The sequence below is a fragment of the Artemia sp. Qi Xiang Cuo genome, chromosome 11, assembly GCF_049724085.1.
Source record: "Artemia sp. Qi Xiang Cuo chromosome 11, ASM4972408v1, whole genome shotgun sequence".
NCBI classification, from domain to species: Eukaryota; Metazoa; Arthropoda; class Branchiopoda; order Anostraca; family Artemiidae; genus Artemia; species Artemia sp. Qi Xiang Cuo.
The window spans coordinates 68,360,154-68,377,168 of record NC_142804.1 but is presented as its reverse complement, the minus strand read 5'-3'; the positions used below and the strand labels follow the sequence as shown (position 1 = coordinate 68,377,168).

Below are 17,015 nucleotides of genomic sequence, written 5' to 3'. Positions count from 1 at the left end.
ATGACAACCACCCTAGCAGCCCTGAGGCTAAGGGTTCTAATTTATGCCCTGGGGGCATATAAGGTGTTGTCGTAGAAACTCAAAAAGGGCTCATTCGATTGGAAATCGAAAGGCCTAGTGCCCTTTTAAATAGTCGAAAGTGATTGGAAGGCTTGACATTTTTTTTAGTAAAGATCGATGTGGGTATAATGTACTATTATTTGTTGTTGTTGTTTAGACCAGGGCGCTTCGAATCAAAGGAGTTGTCGAAGAAACTTCGAAAAGGGCTCATTCCATTGAAAATAGAAAGGGCTCATGCCCTTTTAATAGTCGAAAGTGATTAGAGGGCAACTAATACCCCCCAAGCCCACCCTCCCATTTTTCCAATATGTTTAAAAACTAAATGTTACCTTAAGATTAAATCAAAATGCACCGTGTTATTGCTAATTCCCAATAAGGCATCACAGCAGCATCCCAAGAACGACTTAGGGTATTAAGTTCAAACCTTCTGGGCTACTTCTGCTCATAAAATTTAACCAAATCAAAATAGCATAAGTGTATCCAAGCTATCAAAGAAAGTAAACAGATTTTTTTGCCGATGGTATCAAGTTTTCCATTTCAGGTCACGTAGAGGAGGTATGAAACTATATCAAACACTACTATTTTTGTCCATATTTTTAAAAGGATATGTTGTTAAAAATTGCTTAAAATTTTTCTCCAGTATACAAATAGCAGGCTAAACTATAAAGTCTTTAAAAAAAACGAAAAGATTTAAAGTATTATTTTCTTTTTCCCTGAAAAGACTATGTCAATATAAAACGAACAGAAGTTAATTACAAAAACTTTTTCCGCAAAACAAGTTTTCAAAGAAAATTGAATAACTTCATGAAACCAAAAATGAGCAAAAATAAGATCAAATAATTTACCAAGCGTGAAACTACCACAAATCAGTATTGTTAAAAAGATAAAACCCAAAACGAACCGAAATTACAATAAATAACCAACTCAAACTCAAAACGAGCAGAAATTAACATAAGTTGGGCTTAAAACCCCTGCGCCTTCCCAAGGCCAGAACATAGTTTGCGCTTTACTGAAAAAAATACAAATGAATTTGCATTGTCAGTTAAATATGCATATACTGATATTTAGTAATCAAATTGTTAATATCATTCAATTCATTAAAGTTATAAAAGTAAAAACATTTACCAAAACAGTAAAAACTTTTTTCAGTAAAGTGCAAATTTTGTTCTGGCCTTCGGAAGGCATATGAGTTTTGAGCCCAACTTATGAAAATTTCCGCTTGTGTTAGAGAATATGTTCAATCAAATACGTGTTGGAGAAAATTGTTGCGGAATTTATTTCTTTTAGCTAAAAAATTGTATTTCCGCCGTCCAAAGAAATACTTTTTTGCTAAAATTGTTAGCACACAGTTGGACGGCAGAATCCCCCCCCCCCCCCCTTTTTGTTCCTGTTAAATATCAGGTTTATTTCGTCGCACGGACCGTGAGGTCCTTTGTCTTATCCGTTTCGGCAAATTTAATTTTGAAACATGAGAACGTGCTTTATTGGGATTTTTTGGTGGTTAAGTTTGTCCTAAGACCTTCGCTATTTATAACAAGTAAGCTTTTGTATTAAGAAAAAGCTTTCATTGCAATGTAGTATATAAAAAAGACAGAATACTAATATTATTTAATTTCACATTTAACACCATTTCCAGATATAGTAGACCTATATTGACAATTATGTCATAATAGCACCAACTATTGCAAACCCATTGCTCCAAACTATTGCAAGGATATAGACCTAGGCTATCTGCCATGAGTTTGATTTGGTCAATATCTACGAAATCATATTATTGAGTTAGGAATAAAGTGAATACACCATTTGATGCCTTTTTTATGCTGATTACAAATATAATAAGCATTTCTATCGGAAATGAATTTCAGCCCCCCCCTATATCGGCAATACCCAACCTGACCTAACCTAACCCTGAAGTGGCATATATAGGGGGGGGGGGGGCTGAAACTCATTTCCAATATAAATGATTATTATATTAGTAATCATCATAAAAAAAGGCAACGAATGGTGCATTCACTTTTGTCCTAACTCAATAATATGATTTCGTAGATATTGACCTTTGATTTTTTTATTGGTTTTATCAATATTTGGTACAAAAGAATAAATTTGCTTAGATAGATCATCCCTGTGGACATTGGGTTTGAGTCCAGATGTTGCTGGTTATATTTTATTTGAAGGGGTTATGGTGTGACTCTATAAGATCAGCCAGAGTCAACCCAGCTCTAAATGGGTACCTGGAGAGATATTGGGAAGGTAAACTGGAAAGGTGTGCAAAAGCAGAGGATGACTAGCCTCCAAACCCTCATTGCACTTTAAAGTCCAGTGCTTTTTTTAAATACAAAAATCAGATAGGTATAGCCTAGGCCTAGATAAAAGGCAAATTTTTGGGTGTTTTGATTAACTTGCTAGCTAAAAATCAATGTGGCTTTGATAGCACTACAGAGATAAGACTTCTCTGGCAGAAGCATAAATATAAAATATGAATAGTAACACTAGTTTCCTTATTTCAGGTTAGACTATACTCTTTCCAAATATTATGTTTGTTTTCAAACAATGTACATTAGCCTACTCCCCCTCTGATAGCCCCAGGTATAGCCATAGGATACATTTACAGGCAATTTTTGAGTCTCTGAGTGCTCAGTGTAGGCAACTGCACAACTCTTGCACTACACACTCTGCAATTGTTGACATCAAGGCATCAGTCAGCATTGTGTTGCAGTCATGTAAACATGACTACCATTATTGATTCTCCTGCCAAGTATGATTTTATTTTACAGGTAAAAGGCCATAGTGCTGCAGTACTTCATCAGCAAGTGAGTGGTGTGTATAGGGGAAAATTCATGATTAATGGTGTTGAAAGTTGAATGGTGACCAAAATAATATGCATGGGAGTGAAGGGAGCAAAGGATGCAAGTCTCTTGTTTCAGATGATCTGGTTGAAAAAGTTGACAGAATGGTTAAAGAAAACCACAGATTCACCATAACTGCTTTGTATAAGGAATTTCTTTAAATTTCAAAATCCATTTTGTACTCTATTGCTACTGATGGTTAGGCTACAGAAAACTTTGTGCACATTGGGTCCCAAAAATGTTGACTGACAGCCAGGGGTGTCCTGAGGCTCATTTTATTGAGGGGAAATTTTTGTAAATTTTACTGAATTGCTACCTGATTTATGCCAAATTTTCTACAGAAATCAAGAATTTTGCTAAGTTTTGGCTGATTTTGCAAAATTTTTGCCATCTGCAAAAATTTTACCAAATGCCAATAAAGTTGGGGGGCTGCCCCTCTCCCCCTCAGGACGCCCTTGCAGACAGCTACAAAACTCATCAAATGGCATCAGCTTTGAAATTCCTTGAGTTATATCACTATGAAAGAGAGTATATTTTTAAAGTAATTGTAACTGGAATCTAAACCTGAATTCATTACAGCACACCAGAAACAGAATAACAATGGATACATTCAAGTTCCTCTAAGAAATTCAGACAAACCTTCAACAACAGAATGACCATGGCTACTTTGTTTTGGGACTAAGAAGGGGTGCTGCTTGTGAAGTTATGGAGCCTGGAACCACAATCACTACTTCTGTTTATTGTGAAACTTTAGATTAGCTAACTTAGGATGCTCCTAACCTTGATGAAGTTCACACTCCCAGCAAGAGTCTTCAGAAGATCCAACACCATATTATCTTGCTGGTCAATGCAATTTAAGGTAGTTATTTGTGTAAAGCCATTCAAAACAAACAAAGAGAAAATCTTACTTGTGAAGTTTTTTTGATTCATGACAATGCTCATCTGCACACTGCTTGTGCAACTCAAAGAATTCATGAACAATTTCATTAGGATATCTTTGATCATCCGCCATGTAGTCCTGACTTAGCACCCAGCAACTTTCATCTTTTTTCCTGAACAAAAGACATGTCTTGGAGGGAAGCACTATCAAACCAAACATTCAAACTAATGTCAAGGGTCAATTGAATTCATTGATGGTAACATTCTTTGAAGAGGATATTGAAAAGCATGTCCAAAGGTGTGACAAACATCTCCATCTTTTTGGTGATGATGAGAAGTGTATTGGGTATGTTGAGAAGTAACTTTAAATGTACCAATGTTTTGGTAATAAAATTATTGTTTTATATGAACTTGTCTTTTATTTATAAAAGTTGATAAGGTAAAGGATACATCATTGGACTTTACAGTCCCTACTGGCAATGCTGATCTCTATTTCATGGCCCTCCAGCCAGGAAGTACAGTGAAGAGCTGGGGCCAGCAATTCCATGCTTTTGCACACCCTTCCTGTTTAACTTTCCCAAATTTTTCCAGGTACTCATTTATAGCTGGTTCAACTCTGACTGACCTCACAGAGTCACATCACTGTACCCCATTCTAAACCAAGCAACACCAGGACTCAAAAGCCTGTCCTCATGGACAAGAGATGTCAAGACTAGCATGCTAACCACTTGGCTATGACAGCTGTATAGCCAATTAGGAGTCAAAAGAAAACCTTGTTAAAAACTAAAATAAAACACCAAAACAATGACATTCTTACTTTATAATAGCCTATATAGTATGGTTCTATTAATCAGATTATAATTTTTTTAATCATGTCAAATAACTTTGGTACTGCAATTATATTGTGATCACTGAGGCAAAATTGGATTTCATCAAGTGATGAGTGTGGCTATACTACTACTACTAAGAACTCACTGCAGCACCAAGCTACCTGAGGCCAACACTGCTACACATACTCTTCCTTCATCCCAATCTATTCAGAGGTTCCCTCTTTACACCCTACCTAGAAGTTCTAATTTCCCTAAAATCCTTCCTTGTGACCTACTCCCACCCCATTTGGGAACAACCTGTTTTTTGTTCAGTCCTAGATGGTTGGCCAATAAGGTTGAACTTTGGCAATCTTTCATCCTTTATGTGCATTATATGTCCTAGCTATCTCAACTTTTCCCTCATTATGGCCCTAGAAAGCAGAATGAACCAAATTTTTTGTACAGCTTTACTGTTTAAAATATGGTCAGTAAGACAGGTACCCAAAACAGTCCATAGACTGTTTCTCTGGAAACCATCTAATAAATCCTCCTCCATATTTTGGAGTGCCCATGCTTCAGAACTGTACATGATCATTATCATAAATGTAGCTTCCAAAATTCTAATCCTTGTTAACAGACTTATCTTAATATTCTTCCAAACTTTTTATCTGTGAAAAAACACCCTGTGCCTTGGCAATTCTACTTTTAACATCTTCTCTGTATCCACTATCTTTATTAATAAAATTAAAAAAAAACTTATTCCACAAAACAAGTTTTTCAAAGAAAAGTAAAGAACTCCATTAAACCAAAAATGAGCAAAAATAAAATCAAATAATCTACCAAGAAACAACCCCAAATCAGCATCAATAAATAAATGAAACCCAAAACAAACAGAAATTACAATAAATAAGCAAGTCAAACTCAAAACAAGCAGAAATTAACATGAGTAGGGCTCAAAACCCCTCTGCCTTCCCAAGGCCAGAACATAATTTGCACTTTACTGAAAAAATATAAATGTTTCTACTTTTTATAACTTTAATAAATCAAATAATGGTAACATTTTGATTACTAAATATCAGTATATGTATATTAAACTGACAATGCACATTTATTTTTATTTTTTTCAGTAAAGTGCAAATTATATTCTGGCCTTGGTAAGGCATAGGGGTTTTGAGCCCTACTCATGCTAATTTCTGCTTCTTTTGAGTTTGAATCAGTTATTTATTGTAATTTCTCTTTGTTTTGGGTTTCATTTATTTATTGATGCTGATTTGTTGAAGTTTCATGCTTTATAGATTATTTGATTTTATTTTTGGTTTAATGGAGTCCTTTACTTTTCTTTGAAAAACTTATTTTGTGGAAAAAGTTCTTTTGGTTAATTTCTGTTCATTTTATATTGACATAGTCTTACATAGAACATATCGTGGTGCTGAGATAGTGAATACAGACCATTGATTAGTTGCTGTGAACTTCCGCCTGCGTCTTAAAGCCCAGCCTTCAGAACGGTGCTTGCCAAAATTAGACACCCAGAAACTAAAAATTGAGGCATTCCACCAAAAGTACTCAGTTGAAATTCAGAATAGGTTTGAATGCCTGGATACACCTGTTGACCTGGACATGTCCTGGCAAACTTATAAAAAGGGCGTACTAGAGGTTACCACTAATACTGTTGGTTGTATGATGTATTCAAAGAAGCCCTGGCTATCACAAGAAGCACTGCAAATCATTGAACAGCGCCTGAAAGCGCGGTTGGCCGGAGATATGCCCTCCTACGGACAGCTAAACACAATTAGAAACAATATTATTCTCTGTGATAAACAACAATTTGTTGATAAAGAAGCTGAAGAGCTAGAAGATGCAGCACAAAAAGGTGACGTCATGTCACTTTTCAAGCTTGTTAGGGATCTTAGTGATGGGAAACCACCAAAGATAGGGGCAGTTAAAACCGTCTCTGGCGAAATGCAAGAAGATGAAAATGCACAACTTGATAAATGAGGGAGCACTTTGCAAAGCTATTAAATGTCAAAAGAATCGTTGTTGACCCCAACCTAACGGCATCCACTCTGCAAACAACATATAAAAATCTACCAGAGCTTGATCCTCCCTTGGTAGAAGAGATACAAAATGCCCTGCAGAGAATGAAGATCAACAAGGCACCAGGAACCTGCAGGGATCACTGTCGAGCTGCTAAAGTTCGGAGGACTGGCAATGCTACTTTGGCTGCACATGCTGTTCTCCCTCGTCTGGTCAACCAAATTGATACCTGAAGAATGGAAGGAAGGGATAATCCTTCCTCTATGGAAGCGGAAAGGTAGCCGTAGCGATTGCTCGAATTACAGAGGAATCATCCCCCTGTCAGTGCCTGGCAAACTATTCACCATGACTTTACTTGATAAGAGTATCCAGTTCATTTGTAAGTGCTGCTGGATTCAGCAAGCAGGTTTCATGTCCAACAGATCCACGACCGAGCAGATATATACTATTCGACAGGTCATCAAGAAAGCCCGTGAGTTCCAGCATATAGTATATATTGCATTTGTTGACTTTAAAGCAGGTTTCGACTTGATCGACCGTGAGTCCCTTTGGCTGATACTAAAGCAAATGGGACTTCCTGATAAATATTGCCACCTCTTCAAGGTGCTCTACACTGGTACAAAAAGCTCTGTCCAGGTTAATGGTTGCTGAAGCCCACTATTCGAGATAGATACTGGTATAAGGCAAGGCTGTGTTGCTGTTCCTGAACTTTTCAATGCGGTGATTGATTATGTCATGGATCGAACAATGAATCTGTTCCAATTTGGACTGAAATATGACAATAGAGTCCTAGTCGATTGCGAATTTGCAGATGATATTGCCCTGATATGCACTTCTGCAGTTGAACTCGAGGCAGCTCTCAATACACTGTCAGAAGAAGCCCTGAGAGTGGGACTACATATTAGCTGGCAGAAAACAAAAATAATGATCATTGACCCGGCAGGAAATTCTGCCAACTCACCATAATTCAACATATTAGGGCACACTATTGAAGTTGTCAAGTCTTTTACTTACCTTGGATCTGTCGTCTCGGATAACTGCTCAATTGAAATGGAAGTCCAGTCGCCCATCGCGAAAGCTGCGTCTGTTACGGCTTGATTATGCTGTTCCTTGTGGTCAAAGCCCAACATTAGTCAAAAACAAAAACGCGGATCTACAACACGACTGTAACGCAAGTTCTTCTCTACAGTGCTGAAACTTGACCGGAAGCTGCTTCTGATTGTGATGCCATAGATGTGGCCCAAACAGTCTTCCTAAGACGAATCGCAGGGATCAAGTAGTACAACTTCGTCTCAAACACCCGACTGCTGACATTAACAGATCAGACCCTGGGATGCCAAATGGACACTTTTAGTGGCTTTTGGACACTTTTTCACTCTGAAGACACTGGGACACTATTGGGTCAAAAAAGGCAGCTTTTTGAAAAAAGGACACTATTTGGACATTTTTCCAAATCAAAACCAAATGTCTTAATTTTTTTTTTTTTTTTTTTAATAAAACTACTTTTAATTTGTACTTTATTTTGTCCTCTATAAGAGGACAAACTGCAGCAGGGCGTAAGATCCAAATATATGGACAACAGCCTCTGCAAAGGGCTGCCTCGACCTTTTCGGGGTACCTGCAAGACTGGGGACCTTGCAGTTAACTCTATTCCCACTTGAGGAGTGGCGCCCCTCGAGGAAGTTATAGCCTAGTAAACGACACAGCATTCGCACGGGATTCTGACTAATGGACGATTTTTCTGGGCTTGGTATGTTTTGATGGGCGTCTTTGGGCTGAAAAACCTCTTCCTAGCTGATTTATCTATTATGGGTTGCCTCCCCGTAGTAGTATAATATTTGTAGGCATGAATATATAATGAGTTGGATGTAATAGGCTTTAAATTGTCTGTGCAGGATTTCGACTCTTGTTGATAGAAGAGCATCGCCAAGTGCTGAAAACTGTGTTGTGACCAAGATGGGCCCAGGATTGCACAAAGCCTCAATTCATGGAGGTCCCAGGGACTTCTTGCTGTCCGGTTCTAAGCCAGCCGGCTTAAGCACTTTGGTGTAGAGTTGAGAAGATATGTGATCCCCGTCCTGCACTGGTATCCGGGATCATTGCTTTTCCTGACAATAATTAATTATTCAACGATTTAAAGAACATGAAAATTGGAACTTGGAATGTTATGATATTAAAAAATGACTATCGTATCGACATTTTGACTGACGAATTTAGACGATTCGAACTGGATTTATTAGGAATTTCAAAAACTCATATGCCAGGGGTAGGAAGCATTAAATTAGGTGATATAGAATTTGTTTACTCAGGCAGGAAGGATGGGTTACATATACAGGGAGTAGGGCTCATGATGAATAAGGAAGCTGATAAATCTTGTTTAGGTTGGGATAACACTAATAATAGAATACTTATTGCTCACATTATGACTAAAAAGGTCCGAACCTCAGTTATAGTAGTACATACCCCATTTGGACCGATTGACAGAGACACTAGGTACTCAAATGAATTATACTTAAAGATAGATGAGAAAATAGACAAGGCCCCAGGTCGAAATATGATGTTTTTACTGGGAGATTTCAATGCCCAAGTCGGTAGAAATAGGGATAGATGGTATCCTAGCCTAGGTAAATTTGGTGTAAGAAAAGAAAACAGTAATGGATACAGACTTTTACAATTTTGTAGGTATAACAATCTAGTTATAACCAATATGGTGTTTGATCATAAGATGGCTCATAAGTTAACATGGTCTTCACGTGATGGTAAGACAGCAAACCTTATTGATTATGTTACAGTAAACCGAAGACTAGCAGGATCAATACAAGATACTGGGGTATAAAAGAGTACCGATTTTGCTTTTACAAGTAAAGATCAACATTTAGTAACGTCAAGGTTCGATTTGAAGCTGATATATCGAAAGGGTAACTACCTCCTAGGACACTATGATGTTGGTATTATCCAGGATATGAATTTTAGAAAAACTTTCAAAGAACAGTTGATTACTAAACTTGAGAGTTTAATATTTGATAATGTGGAAGATGGTTGGAATAATTTTAGAAAAATAATTTGTGAAGCTGCTGAATGTGTATTAGGGAAGAAATCTAGAGCTGCAGCTAAGAATATTAGTGAAAAAGCTTTATGTTTAATAAAAAGGAGTAAGGACTTGCACAAGAATTATCTGAGTGATAAATAATAAGAAAACAAAAGGAATGAAAGGAAAGAGAAGAAAGCATTAAAATATGGACTAAGGAGGTATGAAGTGGAGGCAATGGATAAAATTGCCGACGATCTGGAAGATGCAGCTAGATGGCATAATAGTAAAATATTGTACTGGCATGTTAACAAATTGAGAGGGAGTAGTCAATCCGGACTTGGCCCAGTTAAAGATAAGAATGGGGTCACAATTAGCGATAAGGAAAAAACTAAAGAGAGATGGGCCGAACATTTTGAGAATTTGCTTAACCTAGATAGAGTTGCAGGAAAAAATATAGAGGAAAATGAAAAAGTTGGTGATACCTTGGATGTGAAGGAAGATTTGTTTTGTGAGGAGGAATTAGTAACAGTACTAAAAGATTTAAAGAATAATAAGGCTCCAGGTGCTGATAAGGTGGTAAATGAGTTTCTTAAATATGGTGGCTCTGAGGTTAGAAATAAGTTACTGAAGATTATTAATATGATTTTTGAAAAAGGGGGAGTACCTAACGATTTTAGGAAAACCTTAATTCAGGCACTTTATAAGAAAGGTGATAAAAGTGAGTGTGGTAATTATCGAGGCATTAGTCTGGTCTCTGTAGGTAGTAAATTACTTTGTAATATGATACTTTTTAGACGGAGAGATGCCGTAGACAAAGTTTTAAAAGAAGAGAAGTGGGGTTTTAGAAACGGGAGAGGATGTGTCGACCAAATTTTCACTCTTAGACTAATAATTCAGAAGTGCCTGAGTTTTCAAACACCTTTGGTCCTCAGTTTTATAGATTATGAGCAAGCGTTCGATTCTGTTGATAAGAGCTTTAGTAAAGGTCTTATCCTTGTATGGTATACCAGACAAATACATTAAAGTGATTAGTGCTATGTACGAGGATAACACTGCTGCGGTTAAGGTAGGAAATGAGGTTAGCAGCTGGTTTTGTATCAAATCAGGAGTTAAGCAGTGTTGTGTTCTATACCCCTTTGTATGGATTATTTTGATGGACTTTGTTTTAAGGAGCACAGGAAAGGCAATGGGAGACCACGGAATCAAATGGGGAGGAAAAAGTCTCCTGGACTTAGATTATGCTGATGACTTAAGCATCCTAGATGAAAGTGTGAGCAAAATGAATGAAGTTTTAGTGGTTTTGCGAGTCCAGGGTGCTAGAATTGGTTTGAAAATTAATGTTAAGAAGACTAAGTCACTAAGGCTAGGAGTAAGTGAAGATGAAAAGGTGACGCTGAGTAATGAAAAGATTGACCAGGTGGGCAGCTTCACTTACCTTGGTAATATTATTATTAAAGATGGTGGGAGCAGTGAAGATGTTAAAATTAGAATAGCCAACTCTCAGAGGGTATTTTCACAGTTAAAAAAAAGTTTGGTACAGTAGGAAGATAGGCCTGAAAACCAAGATTAGAATATTAGAAGTGATGACAGTGGTCAAATATGGCTCTGACGCATGGACGCTCCGAAAAGCGGATGAAGATTTGCTAGATGTTTTCTAGAGAAATTGCTTAAGGATTGTTCTGGGTACCCGGCTGACTGACTGTATTTCAAACAATAGGCTGTACGAAAAATGTGGGTCAATTCCGCTCTCTAGGGCTATAACGAAAGAAAGGTTGAGGTGGCTAGGGCACGTTGTGCGGATGAAGGATGACAGATTGCCGGAGATTGTTCTTTTCGGCCAACCATCTAGGGCTAAACGGAAAGCAGGTCGTCCCCGTCTGGGGTTGGAGGACGTCAAAAAGAAAGATTTAAAGGAAATGGGAACTTCGGGGGCGGGTGTTAAAAGGGAGGCTTTGAATAGATTGGGGTGGAGGAGGAGCGTGCGTAGCTGTGTTGGCCTCAGGCGGCTTGGTGCTGCGGTGAGTTGTTAGTTAGTAGTAGTAGTAGTTTACTTTAAGCTTTGGTAACGGCTTGGGGATTTTTCTTAGATATTTTTGCGCCCTGCGCGAACATCATTTATCAACCGAATAGGAATAGGACCTAAAGTCTTAACCGATGTGGTATGCTAGAACTATCGAATCCATCTTTTTCTTCTATCTTACGGTTGTAGCTTGTCATCAAGTCGGTCAACTTCAAGGACCCACCTACTACTGGTGGTAAAGTCACCAAGGCCGCTGAGAAGGCTGGAAAGAAGAAGTGAATGGCCATTCCCTGCTGGCACGTTCCGCATAAATCCCTGTGGCGTGTAGCCGTGTGCATATGGCTATTATTACACTACTGTCATAGAAAGAAAGGGGTTTCGCTGAAAAGCTATGTTGCGGCTCAATTTTATTTATAGCCGCTAGCGAATGTTTCTGTTTTATATTCTATACTTTCAGCTGTGATTTTTTGTCAAACGCTGGTCGCCAGTTTCTATCGAGTATGACTCAAGCGAATTTATTTCAGTCGGCCTTGTCTTCTCACTTCTTTAGTTTTCGAAAACGTCATTTCTGCTCAGGGCTAATTCTAAATGTTCAGAAAACGGCAAGATAGAGAAGTTGTAAAACGATTTTAACCACTTGACCTACCAGTTGACAGAATGGTTAAAGAGATCGACGTCTTTTTTTTAACTTTAAAACCATGTAGGTCAAAATAGATTTTTGGTTGCTGCAGCCTCTTAGACGCTGTCGTGTCCAACGATCCTTATTTGGTAACGACGATCGACAAGTCGCATCTTTTTTGTATAGCTTATAATCACACAAGATTGAAAATAAATCTCTACAGTTGGTCTCTTATTTTTCGAATATTATAAGAAGTGGCAATGATAATCGATATAAAATTTCGCACTATTGACATTCTCATGAGGATTTTTTTCTGCCATCTCTTCAAATTGAACTAGCACTAAACTTAATTTATTGGTAACGTTAATGTCAAAGCTGGAAATAACTGCAGAACTCATGCAGGTAACAGACCGCTAGGTAGCAGAACAAAGAAGGACAAATTTTACAGGTTTTCACACTTTTTTCACAGGTTTTAAAAATTCATAGTGGCAACCCTGTATATCGGCTAATTCTCTAGAGGGACACTAAAAGTGTCCTTTTTTGGCTGATTTGAACATTTTTGTCCCTAAAAGTTTTGGCAACCCTGATCAGACCCCCAACTCTCGTCAGCTCGCCGTAAGAACTCTACGGTGGTTTGGCCACTTAATTCGCATGTCATAAGAAGCACCTGCCAGCATACTTTCCAATTTTGATCCCCCTCAACGTGGCTTGAAGTGCCCCCGTGGAAGACCCCACTTCAGATGGAGGGACAGCCTTACCCAGTACTCCTACATGATTGGTACTGATCTCCAAGAAGCAGTCACGCTTGCGCAGGACCGTTCAGAATGGAGGCAAAGAGTCACATCTCTCTCTACGCTGGACCACCAGCTGGAGCATTAAGTCAAGTCAGTAAGTCATAGTCTTTTCAGGGAAAAAGAAAATAATACTTTAAATCTTTTCATTTTTTTAAGACTTTATAGTTTGGCCTGCTATTTGTATGCTGGAGAAAAATTTTCAGCAATTTTTAAAAACATGCACTGTTTTAAAAATATCGACACAAATAGTAGCTTTTAATTTAGTTTCATACCTCCTCTAGTTGACCTGAAATAGAAAACTTGATACCATTCACAAAAAAATCTGTTTACTTTCTTTGATATCTTGGATACACTTACGCTTTTTGATTTGTTTAAATTTCCAGAGCAGAAGTAGCCCCGAAAATTTGAACATAATACCCTTAGTCGTTCTTGGGATACGGCTGAGATGCCTTATTGGGAACTAGCATTAACATAGTGCATTTAGATTTAATCTTAAGGCGAAATTTAGTTTTTCAAAATAATGGGCAAATGGGAGGGTGGGCGTGGAATGGGGACTAGTTGCCCTCCAATCATTTTGACTATTAAAAGGGGCATTAGCCCTTTCTATTTTCAATCGAATGACCCCTTTTCAAAGTTCCTATGACTACTCCTTTGATATGAAGCGCCCTGGTCTAAACAAAAAAAAAAAAAAATAATACATTGTACCCATATTGATCTTTACTATAAAAATATCAAGCCTTCCAATCACTTTCAACTATTAAAAAGGACACTAGCCCTTTCAATTTCCAATCGAAATGAGCCTTTTTTGAGTTTCTATGACAACGCTTTCTATAAACACCTTATATGCCCCCAGGGCATAAATTACAACCCTTGCCCTGACGGCCGTGAGGGGGTTGTCATCCTCAAAGACCTAATTTCAAGAACTTTCAACTACATGAAACAAAACGGCTATCTCAAAATTTTTATTGGATGTGTTTTGGGAAATGGTGGGCATGAGAGGGGTGTTAGTTGCTCCAATCACTTTCAACTATTAAAAAAGGCACTAGCCCTTTCAATTTCCAATAAAATGAGCCCTATTGAAGTTTCTACGACAATGTTTTCAATAAAAACCTTATATGCCCCCAGGGAATTACTTACAATCCTGGCCTTTTGGGCTGGGGGGGGGGTTGTCATTCAGGAAGTCATAATTTCCAGAACTTCCAGCTACGTTAAATAAAATTCCGATCTCAAAATTGTTATTGGATGTGTTTAGGGAAATGGTGGGCGTGAGAGGGGGTTACAGGGTTCGGACTCGCCTATAAATTCCAATAAATTTCTATATTTTAATGCACTCCTATAAAATGCCTATGTTTTGGCTAAAATCCTATTATTCCTATATTTTTGGCGGAAGATCACCAAGAACATTGCTCATGGTTTGCAATTTTCACTCCTCGTTAAGTAAGCCAAGATGTGCTTTTCTTTGCTTTTGACTCTGCTTTTAGACTGTGCTGTCTTTCGGTGTAGATCGATAAGTAATTACAACGGTTGATCTGTTTGAACTTAACTAATGCTTTGTCTTGGGATTAGTAAGCTGCTTCTGCCTGGGCTATGCCGTTTTGCTGACTTAGTAGCGTATTGTTTTGTTTTTTGTCATGTTGGGCCTGTCCAAAATGAGCGAAGATCAGTATACAGGCTAGCAGTCTCTGCTTTATGAGACTGTGAGTTCTTGCGACTTATGCGTTTCCTGGCTGAACGCTATAAAAGGCTGATGTGAATACGGCTCATTTTCGGACATATCCACATTTTCTCTTTTTATGGCCTTTTAATCGCGGGATGCTATTTTGCAGGTGATACTTGGTACTTAAGTATGGGGCCTACCAAGTTCAATAGTTCATGGCTTGGTAAGACGGATTGCAGCGGTAGAAAGATTGGCGATTGTGTAAGACTGGGAACGACCAGTACTCGTTCTTTTGCAAACTCTGCTTGAAAAATCTTGGTTGCACAGCTGGGGTTGCTCAGCTAAACCAACATTTGCGATCTGCAGAACACAACGCCGCAGTTACTGCTCAACTACATCCACTACAGCTTCACCTGACCGGACAATCTTGAGTTGATGAAACAACCAAGAATAAACCATTAGTTGGCACAAACATGTTTTGTGAGCGTGATACCGCTTATAAAGCTGAGTTAATATGGGCACTTCAGACGGTACAGAGTTCCATGTCTGCTAACTCTTCAGACCATATTGTTGCAACCTTCCTTGCGATGTTCCCCGGTAAGATCCCCGACGGAATGTCCTGATGTGCGAAGAAACTAACGTGTCTGATCACCGATGCGCTGCATCCTTACTGTAAGTAAATGCTTGTGAAGGACATTCAGTCATGTTTTGTACTAGAATATGACGAGACAACCAACAACGCTGGTATGAAAGAGTTACTGATACGTTTTCGATATTGGTCCTCATACGGAAACGAAATCCAGAGCAGACATTTATGCACAAGTTTTATGGGCCACGCGACAAGTGATAACCTGTATAGGAAGATTATGTCAGCCATTGAGCAGAATCAGCTGCCGCTTCAAAAACTGATCACGCTTGGAAGTGACGGACCAAACGTCAACAACAGCGTTTGGAACAAGTTCAATGCCGAAAAAAAGAAAGTGACGGGAAAGGGAACGTTGAACATTGGTACTTGCAACATCCATATAATTCATAACGCTTTCTTGAAAGGTCTTCAGGTGTTCGGAGAAGAAAGTTCTGACTTTGTTATTCTTGTGCATTCATTTTTTGACGGCTGGCCTGCACGTTGTGAAGACTATTGAAAGTGTCAAAAGAAACTGGGAGTGCCAGAGAATGCTTTCATGAAGCATGTCCCAAGCCACTGGCTGTCGGGCGTGCCCTCGCTAGAATCATGCAGCAGTAGCCAGCAATTTTCGAGTACTTCCTGAACTTCGTGCCGAGAGAGAAAAAACTGAAGAATCTTCTGTCCATTCCCAAATTTTTGAAGATTGTGGCTTATATCAAAAGTGCGACGATGGAGGCCCAACTCGAGTTTGTTCTAGCCTCAGCAGAACTGTTCATGAGTTTCATCCAACTGTTCCAGAAAGAAGAGCCTCTCATTCATGTTCTGCGCTCAGAGATCAAAAGACTAGTTGTGACTCTTTGCGGACGGATCTTTGCTCCAGATTTCGTGACCGAGACTGAAAATTTCTCACCAGAAATGTTGAACCTTGCAGAAAAATTTGCAGAAAAGCCCATAGTTTCAGAAAATGTGGAACGAGCTTTCGGTGAGAAAGCAACACTGAAAGACAAGGGCATTTTCTATGTCAATGCTGTGAAGTCCAGAACAAGTGAAAGAGAGCAGATGGTGGAATCTGCGAGAATGGAGCACCTCATATCGAAATTGATGTCCAAGAAGCAGCAAGAGTGAGTCCAAATATTTTACCTGTATCAGTCAATCGTTGGCACCCTATGTGTATCTGATTTTTTACTGTTTTTTACTATTTGTACAGTTTGTATTTGAAATAAAAATAAATAAATAAATAAATGCAAAAACTTAGGAAATGACAAATTTATGTGACCAGGCATCCCACGCCATCTACCACAGATCTGATCCCGGGGACTTCCGAATCCTATATTTGGGCCCGAGAAATCCTGTAAAAATAGGACAGAGCCTATAATTTGAAACGAACCGACCTGTCCGAACCCTGGGGTTAGTTGCCCTCCAATCACTTCCGACTATTAAAAAGGGCACTAGCCCTTTCAATTTCCTATCGAATGAGCCCTTTTTGAAGTTTCTACAAAAACACTTTTTATAAAAACCTTTTATAAAAACCTTATATGCCCCAGGGCATAACTTACAACCCTTGCCCTGAGGGCTGTGAGGGGGTTGTCATCCTCAAAGACATAATTTCCAGACCTTTCATCTATGTTCAACAAAATGGTT

General features: G+C 38.6%; 1 protein-coding gene across 1 annotated transcript in view; it reads left to right on the top strand.

Moving 5' to 3' along the window:
- Positions 1 to 1,496: 1,496 nt before the first annotated feature.
- LOC148947274 (armadillo repeat-containing protein 7) overlaps positions 1,497 to 17,015 on the top strand; it is a 94,148-nt gene continuing 78,629 nt past the window's right edge. Inside the window, exon 1 of the mRNA XM_089097358.1 lies at positions 1,497 to 1,597. The gene's annotated coding sequence lies outside the window, so the exon portion shown is untranslated. The remainder of the gene's footprint in view (positions 1,598 to 17,015) is intronic.